This window comes from Miscanthus floridulus, chromosome 17 (genome assembly GCF_019320115.1).
Source record: "Miscanthus floridulus cultivar M001 chromosome 17, ASM1932011v1, whole genome shotgun sequence".
NCBI lineage: Eukaryota > Viridiplantae > Streptophyta > Magnoliopsida > Poales > Poaceae > Miscanthus > Miscanthus floridulus.
The window spans coordinates 24,293,147-24,305,880 of NC_089596.1; positions in this window are offsets into that span (position 1 = coordinate 24,293,147).

The following is a 12,734-nucleotide window of genomic DNA, read 5'->3' on the forward strand; positions in this document are numbered from 1 at the left end:
TAACTTGTACCACTTGTATCTTGTGTAGGGCTTCTTGAGATACCACACATAAGATTTTTGATCTTGAGATCAATTTGTGGGACACCTCCCCCTATGTGATAGCATGTGTCATCCATTTGATACACTTGAGTTCTTGTAGGTGAAGGATGCATTCTTCATTTGATGATCACTTAAAGTTGAGGATCACTTATGGAACCATCATCTTGCATAATTGATGCCACGTGTAGATGTGATACCACTTGAAAGAATCTTCTAGTATGGAACCACTTGTTGGATTTATCAATAAAAACCATTTCTTGAACATTTGCTATCTTCATGAGTACCACTTATAGGATATTACTTGTGAGTTGATCTAGACATCACTTGTAGATTCTTGATGAAATACTTGAGTCTAAATACCACTTGTAATAAACAAACTAGATATCCATTTGTATTGTTGTCTTGTGCTTGTACTCTTATCACTATCATGAGCTTCTATGGTTGACTTGAACTAAACTAATTTGCCTAAGCTTTCAAGTCTGGTTTGAACCAATGACAAGCTTCTTCACACCTCTTGCAAGGGTTATCTTGCCAATGTTGTACTTGTCACTTGTTAGCAATTCAAATTAGATCAAGTACTTGGGTTCACTAGCTCATAAATAAATTCATATACTAACCACTAGATCAAGTAATCATTCAAGCAATAGTGGTAGGCTATAAATTTAAATATTTCATTTGTTATGCATGATCCTATGAAGCATGTACTATATGCACTAACCACATACTAGTAAGGGATGAAATGATCATGCACATTACAATGATACCTTTGCTATGTTGGAGTAGAGGATAGTCACATAGATTCTAATTCATTACTCCAATAGCAATGTGAAGTCCAATTATAAGCTTGGTGAAGATCAATAGATACTATTTTGAATTCCATTCTTCACCCATATGAAATGAATACCACTTATGATCAAGTGCACTTTCTTGTTGTGGTTGGCTTGCTTTATCTTTTGATCTTTGCTTGCATGAGAGCATCAATTTGAGAATACCACTTGAAATATCATGACTAGCTCTCTTTTGGGTGTTGCTTGCTTTTCTTGATCAACTATTTTGATTGCTTCAACTAAGCATCTTAAATGTTTCTCAGATCACCACTTCCATATTAGCCTTCCAAGTACCACACTTGGTTTACCTACTCATAGGCGGCAAGCCCCTACACTAGGGAGAAGTGACCTCTCTCCAAGAATCATTCTTGATACTCACTTGAAATGACTTGATTGATTGATCCAAGTGATGGACTTAACTTGGTGAGTAACCTTGATTCCTTCTTTAAGTCCTTTTCTTTCTTTTTGTTTAAGTCCTTTTCTTTCTACCAAATGATTTCCAATAGTCACTAGAACTTAAACTTCAACTTCATCTTGAGTTTGATCTTGATCTTTCAATTTGAGTACCGCATGTGTGCAAAGTACACTCCACAATCAAATGGCCTTGTACTCTTTTCTTGTCATGCTTCTAGATCATCTCAAAACCAAACTTAGGTGCCTCAATTACTTATAAATATGTTTCCAACTTGAGGACCTTTCAATCAAAGTGACTCTAGATCAATCCAACATTTGTCACTTTTCTGACAGATTTTGTACCCTTCAAAGGAATAAGCATATTTCCCAAAGTACAAATCGAAATACCACGAAATTTGGTGGAAGTGTGCATTACTAAGTTATCTAGTAGCTGTAAAAATTTGAGCTTCATTGGACTTCTAGATTGCTACCATATTTCAATTCTTCCTCCACTATTACATGCTGAAAACTGCTGCACTATAGCTGACAAGATCCACTCCAAAATTAAAGCATTTCCTATCCAATTCTCATGACAATTTTACAGCAACTTATACCATAAGTCTAGAGTATATACACCAATTTTTATGCTAATCCAATAAGTTTTGATTACTCAAACATGGCAAAGATCACAGCTCACTCAGATTTTGCAATATAGGACATATTTCAACAATTTGAGCTACTCTTCATCAAACATGAATTAAACTTGAAACTAACTTGTTTGAATACTTTCACAAGACATAAATTCATTAAATCCACTTACTAAATGTCATCTTATGAACTTATCCAACACAAATCAATCCAAACTTGACTACCAATCAATTACCCATTCAACCATCTCATAGCAAGCAACATTGCATATTTATTCAATTCAATCAACTTATATGCATCCAAATGAAATGATCAACAAGAGATATACCTTGGTTAGCTCATGATTATCCAACTAGCAAGCTTCAACTTAATTATTTGTAAGTCATCAAATATATCCAATGAATTACCAACAACTTGAATTATAACACTTGTATGTTGATAGCACTTGGACTTCATTCAATTTTCATTTGGCATTGGGTTTGGATGCGCACTAAGCTTCATAACTTGATTCAACATATGATGAACAATGTGAGATCAATTAAATCAAGTCTCTAATGCTGATGGTACCTACAAATAATCATCCACTTTTTGATGGTACCCAAACTAGTTTGGGTCCTCTCAAGTTAGGGGCAACATACTTAGGCATAGCCTTAGTATGAAAAGCGGGATATTTTGCAATAGCAACCATAGAGGTACCATTACCACCCTTACTAAGCATAGAATCATTATCAATTGAAATAGGGTTAGAAGTTTTACCTAGGGGACATGAATATGCCATGTGTCCCCTTTTCCGGCATGAGTAGCACTTTCTCTTTTATTGAGCCTTCTCTTCCTTGCTCATATGATGCTTCTCATTGCCTTGCCTCTCATGGATTGCTTGAGCCTTCTTCTCAAGCTTGGTAGGACACTTAGAGGCAAAGTGTCCCATACTTCCACACTTGAAGCACTTGACGTGAGCATAATCTTTCTTCTTATCTTCATTCTTGCTCATCATCTTGACATCTTGAGTTTGCATTGGATGCCTTGCCTTTCCACCCCTTCTTGTTTTTTTCTTCTTTATCATCAAATCACCACCATCTTCATGGTTGATCTTAATTTGCTCTTAGGGTGTCTTCTCTTGCTTAACTTGTGGCTTTGGTTGAGGCTTCACTTGTTGCTTCACCAATTGCTTGGTTGGGCACATTGAAGTAAGATGACCCCAAGTGCGGCACTTGAAGCACTTCACATGCCTTAGCCTCTCTTCTTCTTTCTTCAACTTGAGCTTTTCTTCATTGGGGCAACCATTTGCAAGATGTCCCACTTCATGGCACTTGAAGCACATGAAATAAGAGAGCTTCTCTTGTTCTTGCTTCTTCATCTCTCTTTCAAATCTTCTCTTGCCCCATCTTTTGCCCTTGATCTTGCTCTTGTTGAAGCCAATGCCACTTATGTCATTGTGGCTTTCTTGATGATTGACTTTGTTTAGTCTTGAAGCCAACTCCACTCTTGTCACCAAAGTTTCTTTGAGTCTTCAACATATGCTCAAAGGTGACTTGAGAGTTGTAGCACCTCTCTAACTTGTTGCTCAATTTCTTCACTTGTTCATTGAGCTCATTGTTCTCCTTCAAAAGGCTAGTCTCACAAGACATAGAAGTAGAACAAGCATCTATATGTGAAGAGCATGGCATATCTAATAAATCATCACAAGAGGTGGATGCATGCTTCTTGCCTACATCACAAGGGTTAGCAACAATTTGTGATTGATCAATTGATTCATGTGATGAGCTCTCACTAGTTTTAGTTTTTCCATTAGAAATCTCCATAGTGAGAAAAGCATGGTCTTGTACCAAGTTATCATGAGCAACACTATGTTCCTCATGAGCCAATTTTAGCTCCTCATGTGAACAAGTAGTAACATAAAGTAAATGCTTTTGTTGTTCACATGTGTTCTTTGGAAAAGAGTTTTCATTTTTCAATTTCAATGTTTTAGCTTTCTCATTTTCTAAAGACATGGTCATGCTAGCAAGTCTACTAACAAGCTCATCATATGAATCAACATGATCAACCACATTATCATTTGATACCTTGGTGTCACCTTGTGACATGAGACAATGTGGTGTAGTTGGAGAGCTTATAGTAGCATCATCATCATGGCTTGAGCATGAACCAATATCACCATCAAGTGTACATGGGGTAGCATCATCATTTGCAACACTTGTGGCATCATCAATCTTGCCAAGTGAACTTGTAGTGGATTGATCATCATCATCACTTGACCATGAGGTGGAACAATCTTCCACAATCACGGAGTTGTGGTGATGCTCAACATCCTCATGTGCCTCCTTCTTGGGCTCCTCCTTCTTGAACTTGCCATCATCCCATGTGGAGGAATCACCGAAGGTGTGCTTGATGGACTCTCATATCTCATGAGCGGTTCCCATGTAGTTTACTTGCTTCATCAAATCAAAACTCAATGCATCCATTAGAAAACAACAAGCATGTGCATCAAGTTTATAGAGAACTCTTTGAGCTTTGGTGAGATTTCTATGGTCCAAGACATGAGTGAGACCACTAGTGATAATCCACCAAAACTTAGGTCCCTTTGCACGAAAATGATCAAGCATGTGATTTTTCTGAAGTGCAAAGTTTATGCCATAAAAAATGTTTGTATCACAAATATCTAGCCCACTAGACGCCATCCTCTTGGGTCGGTGAAGACCATAAATGAGAGACCTAGCTCCGATACCACTTGAAGGGTCGAGAGAGGGGACTAGGAGGGGGGGGGGTGAATAGTTCTTCTAAAATTAATCACGTCGGCTAACCGAAACAAGTGCGGAATTAAAGCTATCGGTCTAGCCAAGACTACACCCCTCTATCTATGTTAGAAGCAAGGTCACAAAAACCTATGCCACTAGTACTTTAAGCAATAAGGGAGCTCCTATACAAACTAGTAAGCAAAAGCACAAAGTTATCTAAGCTCACTAGCAATACTCAATAACAAGGCAACCAATGCCAAATTAGAGAGCGCAGTTACTTAGCTACACAAACTAAGCAAAGTGACTAACAAGGTTACACAAACCAAATTAGCCACGTAAGGGAGCTACTTCTATGCCACACAAGCAAGAAGGTAACTAGTAAGCTACACAAGCTAACTAATTACAAGAGCAACTACACAAGAACAATGTATATAAAAGTAATTACAAGCTTATGTAATGAGGATGCAAACCAATGGGAAGAACAAGGTTGACACGGTGATTTTTCTCCTGAGGTTCACGTGTTTGCCAACACGCTAGTCCCTATTGTGTCGACCGCTCACTTGGTGGTTCGGCAGCTAATTGGTATCACCCACCAAGCCCACACGTCGGGCACCACAAGAACCTACCCCAAAAGTGAGGGTAGCTCAATGACATGCTCAACTAGAGTTGCTCTTCATGGCTCCCACGGGGCGAGCACAATGCCCCTCACAAAGCTCTTCTCCGGAGCACCGCACAAGCTTCTTGCGGGCTTCGACGGAGACCACCACCAAGCCATCTAGGAGGTGGCAACCTCCAAGAGTAACAAGCACCACCGGCTTGCAACTCGATCACCTAGTGCCACTCGATGCAACCTCACGATGCAATCGCACTAGAATCGCTCACTCACACAATCGGATGATCATATCAAGTATATGTGAGATGGAGGGCTCCTAAGCACTCACAAGCATGGACACAAAGTCCCCCGAGGTGCTCAGCACTAGCCATGGCCGAGGCCACCTTCTATTTATAGCCCCATGGGCTAAACTAACCGTTACCCCTTTACTAGGCAAATGTTGGGACGACCGGACGCTCTGGTCCGATCGACCAGATGCTAGACCTCAGTGTCCGGTCGTGCGATGCATGCCACATGTCCCCTTCTTCAAACACTGTTCACCTGATCTCAATGGTCATCTGTTGACCGGACACTACAGCAAACTAACTGGACGCTGAACCTCCAGTGTCCGATCGTTTCCAGTAAGGGTCTAGAAATGATCTTTGCTGACCAGACGCGTCCGGTCGCCCTTGACCGGACTCAGCTAACATCTAGTCAGACACCCTGACCACTGAGCTACCACATCAGCTAGACTGGATGTAGATGCCAGTGTCCGATCAGTCTGAGACCCAGCGTCCGATCAGTTGACCGACGCCAGCGTCTTCGCTGTTACAATTGACCGGATGCATCAGTCTCTCTGAGACCAGCGTCCAGTCACCTTGTGACCAGCGTGACTAACTCCTTTTCACCTCTAACTTCTCCTTTGCAAATGTGCCAACACCACCAAGTGTACACCACCATGTGTATGTGTGTTAGCATTTTCACAACCATTTTCCAAAGGATTAGCCACTCAACTCACCACACCACTCAATCCTAGCGATGATGCAAAGTTAGATCACTTGAGTGGCACTAGATGACCGATATGCAAATAAGTTTGCCCCTCTTAATAGTACAGCCATCTATCATAAACCCGATCATCAACTTCTCTACACACCTATGACCGGTGAAATGAAATGCCCTAGGTTATACCTTTGCCTTGCGCATTTCATTCCATCTCCTCCAATGTCGATGCAACACATGCACCAACATGATCAACAATGATATGATCCACTTCATATCATCATGTAATCATATTGGTTCATTGATCTTGACTTCACTTGCTTTTCACCATTGCCTTCGTCCATCGACGCCAAGTCTTGCTCAAGCTTCATTGCCACGCGATCCATTGCTCCAAAGCCTCTGACTTGCCCTTCACGCTTGCAACTGGTCCATCAAGCCAAGTTATGTCTTGATCTTCTCCACCTTGATCACATGACTCAATGTCATGTCTCATGTGCAATAAGCTCCTTCATCATCTCATGTGTGAGCTTTGCAACATCTCCAAGCCATTTTCACCTTCATGGCATATGTTGCTCACACACATGTACCTGTGGACTAATTACCTGTGTATCTCACATAAATACAATTAGTCCACCTAGGTTGTCACTCAATTACTAAAACCACACAAGGACCTTTCACCGGCGCATCCGGTCACCTCGAAATGTGCTGAGTTGGACCCTAATGGGTATGTTTTGAAGTGGGGAGTATAAATACTTCTCCTACTTATCCAACTTAGCACTCTTGCCTATTTGTTCAATTGAGAAACACCTTTGGAGTGCAAAGGGGAGCAAGAGCCTAGTGGGTGATTGAGATTTGAGAATCCAAGATTAAGGACCTCATTAGTGCTTAGGGAGTAGCAAGTGTGCATCCACCATTTTCATTAGACTTGCCTTGGTCAAGTGAGAGTTTGTGCTTGTTACTCTTGGTGATCGCCATCACCTAGATGGCTCAGTGGTGATTGGACGCTTGGTGATCATCCGGCAAAACTTGTGGATGACCCAAGTCATGGTGTGAGCAGTTATGGATGATTCACCGCAATGGAGTGTCGAAGAATCAGCCCGTAGAGAGCACTTGATCCTTGCACGGATCAAGGGGGAGCTACACCCTTGCACGGGTGCTCCAATGAGGACTAGTGGGTTGTGGCGACTCTCCGATACCAATATCTCGAAAAATATCACCGCATTCCTCTCCCTCTCTTTACTTTGAGTATTTACATTTGAGCAATTCAATTCATGTTTTTACATTCTTAGAATTGCCATGCTAGAGTAGGATTAGAACCTAGGGTGCAAAACTTTTGTGCGGTAGATCATAGCGAACACTTTTAGGCACAAGGGAGTGAAATGGGCTAAGTGTAGGGTTTAATTATTGCAAGAAATTTAGAATTAGCCCAATTCACCCCCCCTCTTGGGCATCTTGATCCTTTCAATAAGCTTGTGTTGTCCCTTGCATTGCATTGCAATATAAAACATGTTTAATTTTCAATAATACACTTAGGGCTTATCTAACATGGTTAAGATAACCGCTAAAAAGCGTGTAAAAAAGCTTAACCTTGGATCAAACTTGACAAGCAACTAGATTTACCTTTCTTGTATTGCATTGCATATGCATGTGTGTTGCTTTGTCGTTTCTTTTCGGTTAAGTTTTGAGCACCTGCTGTGTTTGTCCACAAATAGAAAGAGCATTTGAAACTCCTAATGGTTGAAATCCCTATTGTGTGGCCACATGGTACTCCTCACCCCTTTTATCGCTTATTTTCATAAAAATATACATAGCCTAAGGCAAAATATTTTGAAAATTTTGAGGGTTTGAGAGAGGTCTCTCATATCTGTTCCAATTGGTGGTTATTTGTATTTGAATTGGAACTTGATTGGGAGAAAGTGTCGTGAAGGAAGAAGGAGGATCTATTGCTAGAAGAGGACTAGACGCAGCACCTGACTCAGGACTAGACTCTCCATCTGCAGTGTGTGATCAGTGCTCTATGGATCTGATGCATGAACAGTGACCACGCCACATCTGGTGTTAAGTCTATGCGGTGTCCGATCATTACGTGGTGTTTCGGAGAAGAAGACCGGACTCTAGGCCACGTTCGATCATCGTAAAACGGACGCATCAGGTCATGTCGAGAGCCTTTCTGGTGCTCTCTATATGTGACCTAACTCTGAGAATGCAGCGTCAGGTCATCTCCACATGTGCATCCGGTCGCAACAGTAGAAGCACGTTTGTTTTCAAAATCCGGCTGACACATAGGGCCAGCACTTCCCTTTTTGGCAACCTCCTATGCTCACTCTCTTACTATCAAGTGGGGCCGCTCTATCTCCCTTCCCAAAATCAGAACTTCCACACTCTCTCTCTCATGCATGCTACCTCCCATACCGCTCGCGCAACCCTAGCCACCACGCTTGCCACTCTGGCCACCGCGCACCGTCACTGGCTTTGGCTGCCTCATCCACGCGCCCACGCGTAGCACCACCACTATGGCCACCCGTTCACCCCACGCTCGCACCACCCTCATGCCCGTGTTCTGCCACGTCCTTGCTCACCATGACAAGGGTAGTCGCCACCGCCACCGGGATCCACTACCACCACCGGTCACGCCATCTCCTTACTTGACCATGGTAACTCAGTGCTCATGTTCCCGACATCTAGAGCTCCGTGTCTGGTGTTTCCTTGGTCCGCTGCTGATTCCTCTAGGGTGAGCACTCTGCCTGCCCCCTAAGTGGTCTATAGAATGCTTCTACCAGTCTAGCACATGTTCTTGATTCTTTCCTCGGCTACTTTCGCTTGCAGATCCCTTGCCATGATTATGTGGTGCCCTGACGTGCTCAGTTCTCACCTTTTCACAAGTCCCAGCTATGATCTAAGGTAGCAAGGCATCTCCTCTTTTCTTAACTAATTGCTTGCTTCTTCTAAGGACCATTGCTCCTCTAGAATATAATGTTACTTATGTATACTTCCTATTCTATCTTGTGTAGTGAGTTTGGGGCAGCAAGTCAGTGCTTGTTAGTTATCAGTGGTAGATAAACTCAGGGCCAAGCCCACAAGTATGGATTGAGACCAAGGCTCACAAGTGTCAGTGGGCAGCGATGGCATAGTCAGTGGTAGTGGTTCTTGTAGTTGATCTTGTCAGTGATTGTCAGTTACAGGGGAGCAGTGTTTTGTCAGTCTTTTCTCTATGTGGTAGTTTATCTCTCTATGGTAGTTGATCTCTTGTAGTGGCAGTTTGGCTTAGTGCAAGAACATTAGGGGTGGTCCCAGCAATGATGAGAGGCGTCCACCTCGTCTAACAGCAAAGGAAAAGGATAAGGGGCCCAAGAAGGTGATGACAAAGAAGCGCAAGCATGGTGACATAGAGGCAGAGAGAGTAGCGGCAGTAGCAGCTGCTGAGCGCGCTGAGAGAGGTGACAGAGGCAGTGGTATTCATATTGGAGATCACCTGACAACAACTTAGAGGAGTGCAGTGGAGAGGTATTAGACAACGAGTGGTAGTCCATGTGGGACTATCATGCTTGGTGGTTCACATGTCTCTCTTACTGATCCTATTGAGGATACTATCTAGGGTGAGACCAAGCAATCATAGGTAGAGCAGCAGTAGGAGTAGCCACTATGACACTCAGGTCATGCTCGTGCTCAGGTGACACCTAGGTTAGAGAGGCAGAGGCATGGTTCTTGGCCATCTCCTAGACCACGAGGCTCACCACCAGTAGAGCACTTGGACTTGAGGGCAGCCACAGCTCGGTAGGTGCAGCAGCTTCTCTTTATGGAGGTTGAGTAGTGGTTCCCACCTCAGCGGGATGAGAGGGCTTTAGAGGGTTTCTACATAGTGTTGTAGGAGGATTTCTATAATGCATATCTGAACAATGGTGTAGCTTTCAAATCTTAGAGAGTGTGTCCTTTGGAGGCTATAGTGGCAACTGGAGGAGAGCAGGTTCATCCCCACCTCACTTTCCTGCCTAGCTTGGCAGACCTCTTGGGGCAGACCGGCAGGTACATTGCTAGTTGGGTCAAAGAGTTCTATGCCTCCTTATGGATCGACCTTGGTTATAGGTACATTCACTTTGATTTTAGAGGACGTGACCGCAGGTTGTACAGCAATAGGATTAGAGCGATACTGAGGATTCCAGAGTTAGCCACTAGGATTCACCAGATCTGCTATGGATAGACTCAGCCACCAAGATGTCGTCATGGTAGAGAAGTGCCACCCACAGACTTAGTCAGAGCCTGCTTTTGAGAGCCATTTGGAGAGGGTTTGAGGCACACTCCAGGTGCCCTTACACCTATAGCTCGCCTCCTAGATTCAGTTATGAGGAGGACCCTGCTCCCGAGGGGTGGCTAGCGCGAGGGTTTGACTCATATTTAGCTTTGGTTTGTTCACCACCTAATCTCTTAGACACCATTTGATATTTGGGACATGATACTTTCAGAGATGGAGGACACTATTGTAGAGGGCTTCAAGGGCCACTGTCAGCTGCCGTATGCCCATTGGATCTACTTTCTCATACTACAGGCCTGTTCACATATACCTCCTGAGGTAGTGGTTGAGTTGATTGGTACTACTACTGAGTTCCCCTAGTATGACATGCGGCAGCTAATGGGTTCTAGTACTAGGAGTAGGACACCAAGATAGAGACATCTCTAGAGGCCAGAGGTGCCAGAGACAGAGGATGAGCAGGACGAGGCCATTAGGGCCCTTATAGAGTCAGAGCTTGTAGACTTGGAGGCACAGCAGGACGACGAGGATGAGGACAACCTATCTGACAGCTCCAACAAGGACTACCAGCCTATTCCATGGATGGCCCCATGGGCTCACGATAGAGAGGCTAGTGGTTCCAGCTCAGCTCCACCTCAGCCACCATAGACAGACCCTGCTCTGATAGCGATACTTGATAGGATGTAGCAGGAGCAGACATGTTAGGCATAGGCCACAGCTATAGCTCTCGCTCAAATGCAGACCTGATAGGACCAGTTCTAGCAGCAGTAGTAGGCCATTCCGCAGCAACAGCTAGAGACTAAGCAACAACTTCTTGGTTTCATGCAGCATGTCCTTACAACTTTAGGGATTACTTCTTATTGGCCCACATTGCAGCTTGGTTCAACTGTTACTAGTACCCTAGTGACTCCAGCTATATAGCCTAGTGGGCTTCAGAGTTAGGGACACATAGCTACATGTTTGCCTCACCTACCGAGCAGGTTTTGTAGTGGTTTGCTACACTAGGGACACAGACTCAGGGTTTCACTCCAATTGTCACCAGATTCACCCCTACTCAGTTCAAGTCATTGTTGGTGATAGATACACTGGTCTATAGGAGCATGGCTGCCACTTTTAGCGAGATCATAGGTCTCCCCACACCTCTAGAGCTTCAGGTGCCTATTACTACTATAGCAGCTCTAGTCATAGGGACTATCGAGACTCTCTCATCTTCTGTTGCTTCGTTAGAGCCGCCTCGGATAGTCACTCCTACACTTGAGGCTTCAGCAATAGAGACAGAGATAGTTGTGGCTCCACTTCCTATAGAGACAGCTTCAGAGCCACAAGGTCAGGCAATAGCTTTAGCTTCTACTTCTTAGCTAGCCGACCTAGTTACTGAGACCGCATAGCAAACTCAAACCGCTTCACTTCCTGCTTCAGAGTTAGAGGGTCAGCCACCGATTGCTCTAGCTGGTCCGATAGTTTCGAGTCCAGAGTCAAATGATGATGCTACTCAGTTTCAGATCTCTCACCGTACCTCAGTGCCTGACTCATCTGCTCCTACCCCACCATCCGACCCTTAGGTTTTGGTGCTTGATGCCAAAGGGGGAGAGGGAGTGAGTATGTTAGATTTAGGGGGAGCATGTGAGATGGACTCGTTCTTTTGTGTGTGATACTTCATGCACTCATGTTTGCTTTCATGCATTGTGATATATGTGTGATTGTGAGACTTATGTGACATGTATGCTCTCTACTTTGATATATATATGTCATGTCACTTGGTTATGCTTATTTGCTTTGCTTCTGCATTTTACTCTGATACAAATGAGCTTTAGTTTGTGTACTTGTGCTTATTTCATATCTTGTGAGTACATTGTGTTGGCTTGGGTCATATAAGCATGTCTAACCCTTTTGTTCTTACTGTCAATTGCTTATATGAACTAAGCATGTTGAAAACCTCACCCATCTCTTATACACATACTCGAGGTTGTGTTGTCATCAATCACCAAAAAGGGGGAGATTGAAAGCATCTAGGCCCCTAGTTGAGTTTTGGTGATTAATGATGACACATGATTACTGTGACTAACATGTGTTTTGTAGAGGATCTAAGTTAGGTCATGGTAATGATGATTGTTTGGGCAATTATGGTTTTCATGCCCATATCGATGGAAATCATTTTGGTTTTCAAAGGATGGACGACAAGGTTAAGGACGGACTAGTTCTAAATATCGATAGGCGTTGGAGAGACACTTAGAGTAGTTTAGGACTTTGTTTTT